Source organism: Danio rerio, chromosome 21, assembly GCF_049306965.1.
Source record: "Danio rerio strain Tuebingen ecotype United States chromosome 21, GRCz12tu, whole genome shotgun sequence".
NCBI lineage: Eukaryota > Metazoa > Chordata > Actinopteri > Cypriniformes > Danionidae > Danio > Danio rerio.
This window is the reverse complement of record NC_133196.1, coordinates 949916-959262: the sequence shown is the minus strand read 5'-3', so window position 1 is coordinate 959262 and position 9347 is coordinate 949916. Positions and strand designations below refer to the sequence as shown.

General features: G+C 33.5%; 1 long non-coding RNA gene across 1 annotated transcript; it reads left to right on the top strand.

Moving 5' to 3' along the window:
• Positions 1-6617: 6617 nt before the first annotated feature.
• On the top strand, positions 6618-8334 carry LOC137488768 (uncharacterized). The gene is made up of 3 exons (XR_011007973.2): positions 6618-6702; positions 7301-7348; positions 8233-8334. It is a non-coding gene; the product is annotated as an uncharacterized lncRNA (long non-coding RNA).
• The last annotated feature ends 1013 nt before the right edge of the window (positions 8335-9347 follow it).

Below are 9347 nucleotides of genomic sequence, written 5' to 3'. Positions count from 1 at the left end.
CATATATATTCATTATATCTCGCTTGTGCTCCCGGACAAAAGCAAGATGTTGTGAATCTTCCAGATTCCTTTAAGATGTACTTCCTTCAGAGAAACACTCTTAAAGAATTTACTTCCTCCAGAGTAAAACAAGTCCCACAGTTCTGAGATTATTTCAGCTTTCTCCTGTTATTAATGACCAAATTAAACCACAAACAGAAAATAAACTGTCTGTTGTTGTTGTAGTGATGTTTTAAATTAACTGCTTGTCATATTTTGTTTTGTTAAACATTTCAATTAAAACTTTTTACACATTTAAATGGTTTATTTATATTTAATTTTGTGCATTGTAATATTATTTCTATTAGTTTGGTATTCTGGAATGTCGTGATATTTTCAGGACACATTTAAGATCCAATATAATCATAAAAATACCCTAAAAAGAAAATAAAGTGTGTTTTCCTCACACACTCTACAGTAATAATATTCATCATTCATTCATTTTCTTTTCAGATTAGTCCCTTTATTAATCTGGGGTCACCACAGCGGAATGAACCGCCAACTTATCCAGCGTTTTACGCAGCCCATCTCTGGGAAACATCCATACACACTCATACACCGGACAATTTAGCGTACCCAATTCACCAGCACCGCATGTGTTTGGACTGTGGGGGAAACCGGAGCACCCAAAGGAAACCCACACCAACACGGGGAGAACATGCAAACTCCACACTGAAACACCAACTGACCCAGCCGAGGCTCGAACCAGAGACCTTCTTGCTGTGAGGCGACAGCACTACCTACTGTGCGACTGCGTTACACTACAGCAGCAATATAATCCAGCATACTTTTCATTTTAATGATGATGGTATGTATAAATAGAGAGAGAGAGACATTTTAAGTCCAAAGCAGAGATGCCCCAAGTTGGCCCAGTGTAACCTTTGATTTGGCCCACCATCCCATCTGAGAAGAGAGGGAGGAGGATGGGGATGGTTTAGAGATTTTCACTTCAAATTTATTGTAAGCCTCTGTTTGTTTTATTGTTAAACGCTAACTGAAATGAAATGTCTCAATTAAATGGTGTAGAGCAGGGGTCACCAATCTCGGTCCTGGAGGGCCGGTGTCCCTGCAGGGTTTAGCTCCAACTTGCCTCAACACACCTGCCTGGATGTTTCAAGTATACCTAGTAAGACCTTGATTAGGTTGTTCAGGTGTGTTCGATTAGGGTTGAAGTTAAAATCTCCAGGACGCCAGCCCTCCAGGAATAAGTTTGAAGACCCCTGATGTAAATGAATTGTGTTTAAATGTGCATACGGTCACCTCAGTGCAGAGACTTTGATGAGCAAATGAAGGCAGGTTCTGCTTGACTGGTGCATTCAGCACTGAACTCCACTGTCTTATAAATGTGATTATTTGATTTTATTGCAATAAGTTATCATTTTGAAAGTTGTACTGCATTAGTTACGAAGTAACGTTTTCTTTTTTCTTTGAAATAATATTAAATAAACATACAAATAACCCATAGCAACTTTAATGTGTTATACAGTTGAAGTCAGAATTATTCACCCCCCTCTTTATTATTTCCCCCAATTTCTGTTTATCCGAGAGCAGATTTCTCCAGCACATTTCTAATCATAACAGTGTTAATAACTCATCTCTAATAACTGATTTATTTCCTCTTTGTCATGATGACAGTAAATAATATTAGACTAGATATTCTTCAAGACACTTCTATACAGCTTAAAGTGACATGTAAAGGCTTCACTAGGGTAATTAGGGGAACTAGGCAGGTTAGGGTAATTAGGCAAGTTATTGTATAATGATGGTTTGTTCTGTAGACTAGCGAAAACAAATCAAGCTCAAAGGGGCTAATAATATTGAGTTAAAAAAATTAAAAACTGCTTTTATTCTAGCTGAAATAAAACAAATCAGACTTTCTCCATTAGAAAAAATATTATCAGACACACTGTGAACATTTCCTCAATCTGTTCAACATCATTTGGGAAATATTTAAAAAAGAAAACAAAAAGCAAAGGGGGAGAATAATTCTGTCTTCAACTGTAGTTTTTTATATTTAGCTTGGGTCCACGGCTCTCGATGATATTTGGTTTTTGGCTCTGAATATGTGAAACTTTGGGCACCGCTGATCCAAAGAGTAAAACACCAGATGAATTAAACGAAGGAGAATTATACAGTTATGCAGTTTTAGTTTTTATGGGCACATAATGAAAAATAGTTTGGTAAAATATGAAAATGTTTAATAATTTTAAATGTGTTGTTATTATTAATAATATGACAGTACCAGTAATTCCAACAAAACACTCTTGAGGAAAAGTGAGGAAATTTATCTCTGAAGTGAAAAAATGTAAATGATATTAAAGGAGATATACTCAAATAAACAAGAAATATATACAATACATGCTGTGAAAAAGCACTATACAAATACACTTAAATTATATATATATATATATATATATATATATATACAGTTGAAGTCAGAATTATTCGCCCCTGTTTATTTTTTCTCCAAATTTCTGTTTAACGGAGAGCAGATTTCTTCAGCACATTTCTAATCATAACAGTGTTAATAACTCATCTCTAATAACTGATTTATTTCCTCTCTGTCATGATGACAGTAAATAATATTAGACTAGATATTCTTCAAGACACTTCTATACAGCTTAAAGTGACATGTAAAGGCTTCACTAGGGTAATTAGGTTATTATTAGGGTAATTAGGCAAGTCATTGTATAACAGTGGTTTGTTCTGAAGATAATTGAAAAAAATTGCTCAAAGGGGTTAATAATATTGTTTAAAAAATTAAAAACTGCTTTTATTCTAGCCGAAATAAAACAAATAAGACTTTCTCCAGAAGAACAAATATTATCAGACAAACTGTGAACATTTCCTCAATCTGCTCAACATCATCTGGGAAATATTTAAAAAAGAAAAGAAATTTAAAGGGGGGTGAATAATTCTGACTTCAACTGTATATATTATTTTTTTTTTTAGTTTTTCCTTTTAGTTTTTTATTGAAGCTGATACTGACTTGAGATACCACAAATATTTTTGTGTCTTTGACAGTTCAAACATGAGCTGAAAACAGAGACAATCGGCTCCACAACACAGCAGATGAGAATGCGGGAAAACCAGCTCCCCTCCTTTCCTTAAGCTCCTGCAACCCCCTCTGTTCACTCACCCACACACACATATACATACATGCACACACAGAATGGCCATTTCAAAATCTGAATGTTCGAAATCAACTCAAGTGACTTTATCTATCATGTTTGATATCATTTGAAAGATCTCAGTGTGACTGGTCTCATTCCCTCAGAAACAGACATAATCAAATCAACAGATACAGAACTTCAGGTATCTGCTGAACCACTGTGAAGGGTGTGCCTTCCCTATAGGCAGAAACTCTTCCACTAAATGCAAATGCCTTCTGTTATTCACACGCCCCGTTCCTCGATGACTTTCTTGGTTTGATACTTAAGGTAAAGTTTCTAAATGTTTGGGGCGATTTTTGTAACCAGATCATCCCGTAGTGTGGAGCTTCATGCTCCATGTTATTATGTGTATTTTGAGGTCAGGTCTGCATCTTTTAATCTTGGATTTATCCTTGAGAATTTGATGTCTTGTATTGATCGTTTATGAATTGGCATAATACACATTTACCTGGCTAATAAATTGTTATTAGGGCTGCACGATATATAATTTCAGCATCGAAATCACGATGTGCGCATCCGCAATAGTCACATCGCAGGAGGTGCGATGCAAAGCAAAAAAAAAAAAAAAATATATATATATATATATATATATATATAACTGCCATATTATTTTGTTATTGTAAAGTTATTCATTCATTCATTCATTTTCTTGTCAGCTTAGTCCCTTTATTAATCTGGGGTCGCCACAGCGGAATGAACCGCCAACTTATCCAGCAAGTTTTTGCCCTTCCAGCCGCAACCCATCCCTGGAAAACATCCACACACACATTCACACACACACTCATACACTACGGACAATTTAGCCAACCCAATTCACCTGTACCGCATGTGTTTGGGGAAACCGGAGCACCCGGGGGAAACCTACACGAAGGCAGGGAGAACATGCAAACTCCACACACAAACACCAACTGAGCCGAGGCTCGAACCAGCGACCCAGCAACCTTCTAGCTGTGAGGCGACAGCACTACCAACTGCGCCACTGCCTTGCCCTTTTGTAAAGTTAATTGTTGGTAATTATTAGAACAAGTTTATCTTATCCACAATTTATTTGTTTTATAACATGCTTATTTTTTTTTAAACCATTCAGGGGGTTAGTGTTCAGCTGTTTTTATATTTTTACAATTTTGTAACAAGATATTTCCTTCTGTTTTGTCATTGTTGTAATAAAAAAAGTTTGTAATTGTTGAATAAAAAGTTAAATGACTTATTTTGTCACACATGTTAATTCCTAAATGTGATAATAAAGTGTCATCTTTGGAATAACCAAATGAGCTCACCTTTATCACAGTAAAAACAACATTTAGTATTAATTTCATAACATATTAGATGCTTGATTTATCTGAATTGACAGTTAAGTCATATTTTTTATAAACCCAAAAGAAACTATATAAAGTTTGTTCAGTGTTTTTACTTATTAATTTTTTAGATTCTATGAAAATGCTTTAAAAATTACCCAAATTATTATAGAACTATTGATTTTTTAATTTTTGAGCAGTTCAAAACTCCCGATTCTAAATTTCTAAATATCGCAGGGAAGACAATATCGCAATGTCAATTTTGTCCAATATCGTGCAGCCCTAATTGTTATGTCTTGAATCATTCAAACAGAGTTCATGTTATTATCTCTAGTAGATTACTTTAAGTCCACAAGCCCCTGTACAGGCTAGTAACGGAATAAACACGGAAGATGAAGCAGCGTGGCACGCTATACGATGATCTTAGAGCTCAGACTAACACATTGACATTAATTCATGTATACTTCCACTGTAAAAGGCCGATAATGGGTTTTCTGTTCAGAACAACAAAGTAATGTTGAGATCAATCTAAATGTGGGTGGGCCTTCATCTCTTAACTTATAATGCTATTTAAATCATATTCATTACTCAAAGTTACTAACAGTTTAAGTGAATCTGTCTGCTTGATTCTATAGTAATGATTATGGTATGATTAAATAGTTTTGCTTTGATTTAGTAGACAGCAGATCTATGGGGACCACACAACACATACTCTAAACTGAGTAAGTAGGGTTCTGCCTGTTTAGGATAGCGGTTAATCGCCTCTGTTTAGTGACCAAGCCTGATATGCTTGTGTTTAAGAGATTGTATACTCGGCCGGTACAAGATGTTATAGGAATCCAAATAAACAAAGAATAACATACAATACTGAACTGAAGAGAATATTCAATTATAACCTAAATAAGATTAAAAAACGAAATAATCTTATCAGTGTTTAATAATTGGAGTCAGATAAAATGAGGATAAATATATTAATATTCTAAAGCAGTGGTTCTCAAACTTTTTTCATCAAGTACCACCTCAGAAAACAAATCGTCTCTCCAAGTACCACCATAATGACCAGTATTGTCATAGGCCCAGTAAAGCAGCCACATCTCTGTACAGCTCAGAAATGAGGCAGATTAATTCCTGTTATTAAGAATGTTATTGTCAGCCATGTTAAGCACAACACAATCTCACAGCAATTCATAACTTTTTGATTTAGTGGATAATTCGTATGAATTTGTACGATCTAATTCGTACAATTTAGTACGATTTGCTCATCACCCAATGACGGGTGGGGTTAGGTGCCACGCCTCCTTTTTAAAATCGTACATTTTTGTACGACTGAACTCGTATGAATTTGTACGAATTAGCCACTAAACTGGCAAAACGTAAAATACTTACGGTTCCTCGTGAGAGCAGGCTGGTTAAACATTATAAATGTGTTGAAAATGAAACCTTGTACTGTGCTTATATGTAAAAAAAAACTAAATATGTCAACATTTAAATTAAAATGTGCTTTTAAAAGTGAAAAATGATAGGTTACTGTACTTAAAAAGTAAAAAAAAAAAAACTTCTGCACTTAAAAGTAAAGTATCAACACCTAAAAATACAGTTGAAGTCACAATTGTTAGCCCCCCTGTTTATTTGATTGTTGTTTATAGATTGTTTCAACAGATTTCTAATCATAACAGTGTTAATAACTCATCTCTAATAACTGATGTATTTCCTCTTCATCATGATGACAGTAAATAATATTAGACTAGATATTCTTCAAGACACTTCTATACAGCTTAAAGTGACATGTAAAGGCTTCACTACACTGTAAAAAGTGCTACACTCACAAAGTTGGTTCTATCTACTTTAAATAATTGCAATCTAGTTAATTTTATTTGTTTTATACCAAAAAAATTAAATTTGCTTCCTCTTTACTTAAAATATATCAGTTTTTATATAACTGTATATTTTGAATAAAACTAATGCAATTTATTTGAGTAGATTTTTTTACGTGGTTATTGTGTAGAATAAATGTTATAAAAGTGAGTTGACACAGACAATTTATTAGAGCAGCTGTCGATGTGGGCAGGTGTTCATAAAACGTGATTTTTATAGTTTTGCGTGACTCCTTTTTCATTGCCCGGGATTTAGCAGGCAGACGCAGCTTCTGCAATGGTCGACATTAACTGCTCCCAGCAGCGGATCTGATTAACACGGTAAGTTGCAAATTTAGCCGAATGATAATTGTAAAGTCATGCAAAACTGCTGTCTTCGCTAGGCAGGTGAGGTTTTAGCTTTGTAAATTGTACTGTAGCCTCAGGTATGTTAACAGTTAGACTGCTCTCACATGGAAAGCTAAGTTGGCTAACGCTAACCAACGCTAGTTTATGCTAATGATTAAAAGTGATATTATTGAGAAAAAATAGTGAAAGTAGTTTTAAAACACTTAGTAGGTATAACTAACGTTGCAGAACCGATTAACAAGGTCACTGGTGGGCGGTCGGGGTGTGGGGGTTCAGTTTGCTAGCGCTAACTTAGCTAAAGTTAGCTCACCTAAGTTATAGCAGCACATTAAGGATGGATATTAAATGCAGAAACGTATGCAACAGTTAAGTAGTTTGTGTTTAACGTAAGAGAAAGTATAACTTAAAGTTTGTGTTTTAGAGATTTAGTCCATAAGTTTTTTAATGCTGCATAGTGAATAAATTACAGATTTACAATTTATTTTAACTTAAATTACATTTACTACTGATGTTTACAGAACCATTTAAACTGTATGCACCTCATTCTAAAATGCATGTTCTTGGTCTTTAGATACCAAAGTGATTTTGTTACCTGTGGATCTTCAAACTTCACATCCAGGTAAGAAAAACATTAGATACAACTACAGCTATAATTATTTGCAGGCTAGTAAAACATTGGTAAAATTGCAAACAATAGTGGGCTCCATAGAATTAACTTACATTTGATATCTGAAGTGCAACAGTAATTTTTTACTGTTTTTTTTACACAGATATTATGTGTGCAACAGTAAAAACAGTATAAAAATATCCTAATGCAGTTTCTTATTATCTGTCAGTCTTTCAATAAAGCTAACTGATAACACTGAATCACTGAACTGTCATTTGCCAGTGACATTAAATTTGAAGAAAAAGTCAATTAAATGTAGCTTTAGCAAAAATTTAATGTAAACCTTAATGTAATGTGTAAAATGGCAATGTATTTATTTATTTATTTAATAAAATTTGTATTATGACGTGCAAAGTTTGGTGCAAAATGAAGATGACATTTAAATTATAGAACTTGTATTCTATAATTTTCATATAGCCATTTTCAAACAGTTTTAATATCTAAATTAAATACACATTCTTATGCTTTATAAGTTGCCAAAATAAACAAAAAATGTAATACCTAAATTTTAACAATTCTTTGATTGACAGGAAAACACAATGACATGCACTGTTACACTGAGTAAAATCACAGTTTTCTTTAAAATTTGCTAACTAAAAACACCTGGAATAATGTAATTACACAACCTCTATAACCTTTTTTATTTTTTAAATAGAAGTTAGGTAATTTTAACTAAGGTAATTTTTAACTGATAAACTAAGGTGTTTCATCCATGCATCATTCTCACTGGACTTTTGTAACTTCACTTGTAGTTATTTCCTATTCAGTATTTAGCTATTTAATGTTGTTTGGTAGCAACCACCTGAACTCCTGTTTCTTTTTGTCTCTACCAATAGAGTTGTGAGGAATCAGAGGTGCATGCGGCTGCCCACGGGAAAAATTTGCCATCAGCCCAACACAGTTTGGATTATCATAGGACTGTCAGAGGTTTGCCAAACCTGTCAAATGCATGATGGCTCCTGTTTGGACTTACCGATGTCCTCGACTTCAAGTATCCATCAAAACTGTATACATTTAAGATGTATTAGAGACTCTTTGTGGGACTGGACATTATGCATCCTAAATCTTCATCAAAATATGCAAATCTCCTCACTGAGTTGCCTTGGATGATTTCTCAATAGGATCTGGTATTATTAATGTTTTTATTTATGTATTGTGTATGTGTAGCCACATTAATGGCCTATTTTGTAGTCACTATTAAAAGGAACATCGATTGATATTGAATACATGTTATGGTCTTTAATCCATCTTCCCATTCTTATTTAATTGTTATTGACAGGAAAGTCTGTTTATCTGTTTTTACTAGTGTATATTGTGCTTACAATATAGAAACGAAGATTTATTTTCTGAGGTTACAGCCAGAAGTCAATTAAATTAGTTTTAAATGACATATGCATGGTTAATTTTATTTAGATCATTAAGTTCATAATACTTAATTAAAATGAGTACAGTCAACATATAGCAATGTATAAGTAAGTTAAGTTTAACAAAAAAAGTAAGTTTATCTGATTTGAGTAATTTTAGAAATATTAGTTGGCTCAACTTAATTTTATTGCATTTGTTTTAAGCAATGTTTTAGTGTTTAAAATACTTAAAAAAGGCTGGAAGTTGAATCAACCTAAAACGTCCGATGCAACCACTTGCCTCACTTTTTATAAGTTAGATCTAAGTAACATTTTTTACAGTGTAGGGTAATTAGGGGAACTAGGCAGGTTAGGGTAATTAGGCAAGTTACTGTATAATGATGGTTTGCTCTGTAGACTAGCGAAAACAAATCAAGCTCAAAGGGGCTAATAATATTGACCTTAAAATGCCTTAAAAAATTAAAAACTGCTTTTACTCTAGCCGAAATAAAACAAATAAGACTTTCTCAAAAATAAATCAAAAATAAAATGATAAATAAATAAAATAAAAATAAATAAAATAAAATGATAAATCATTATCAGACATA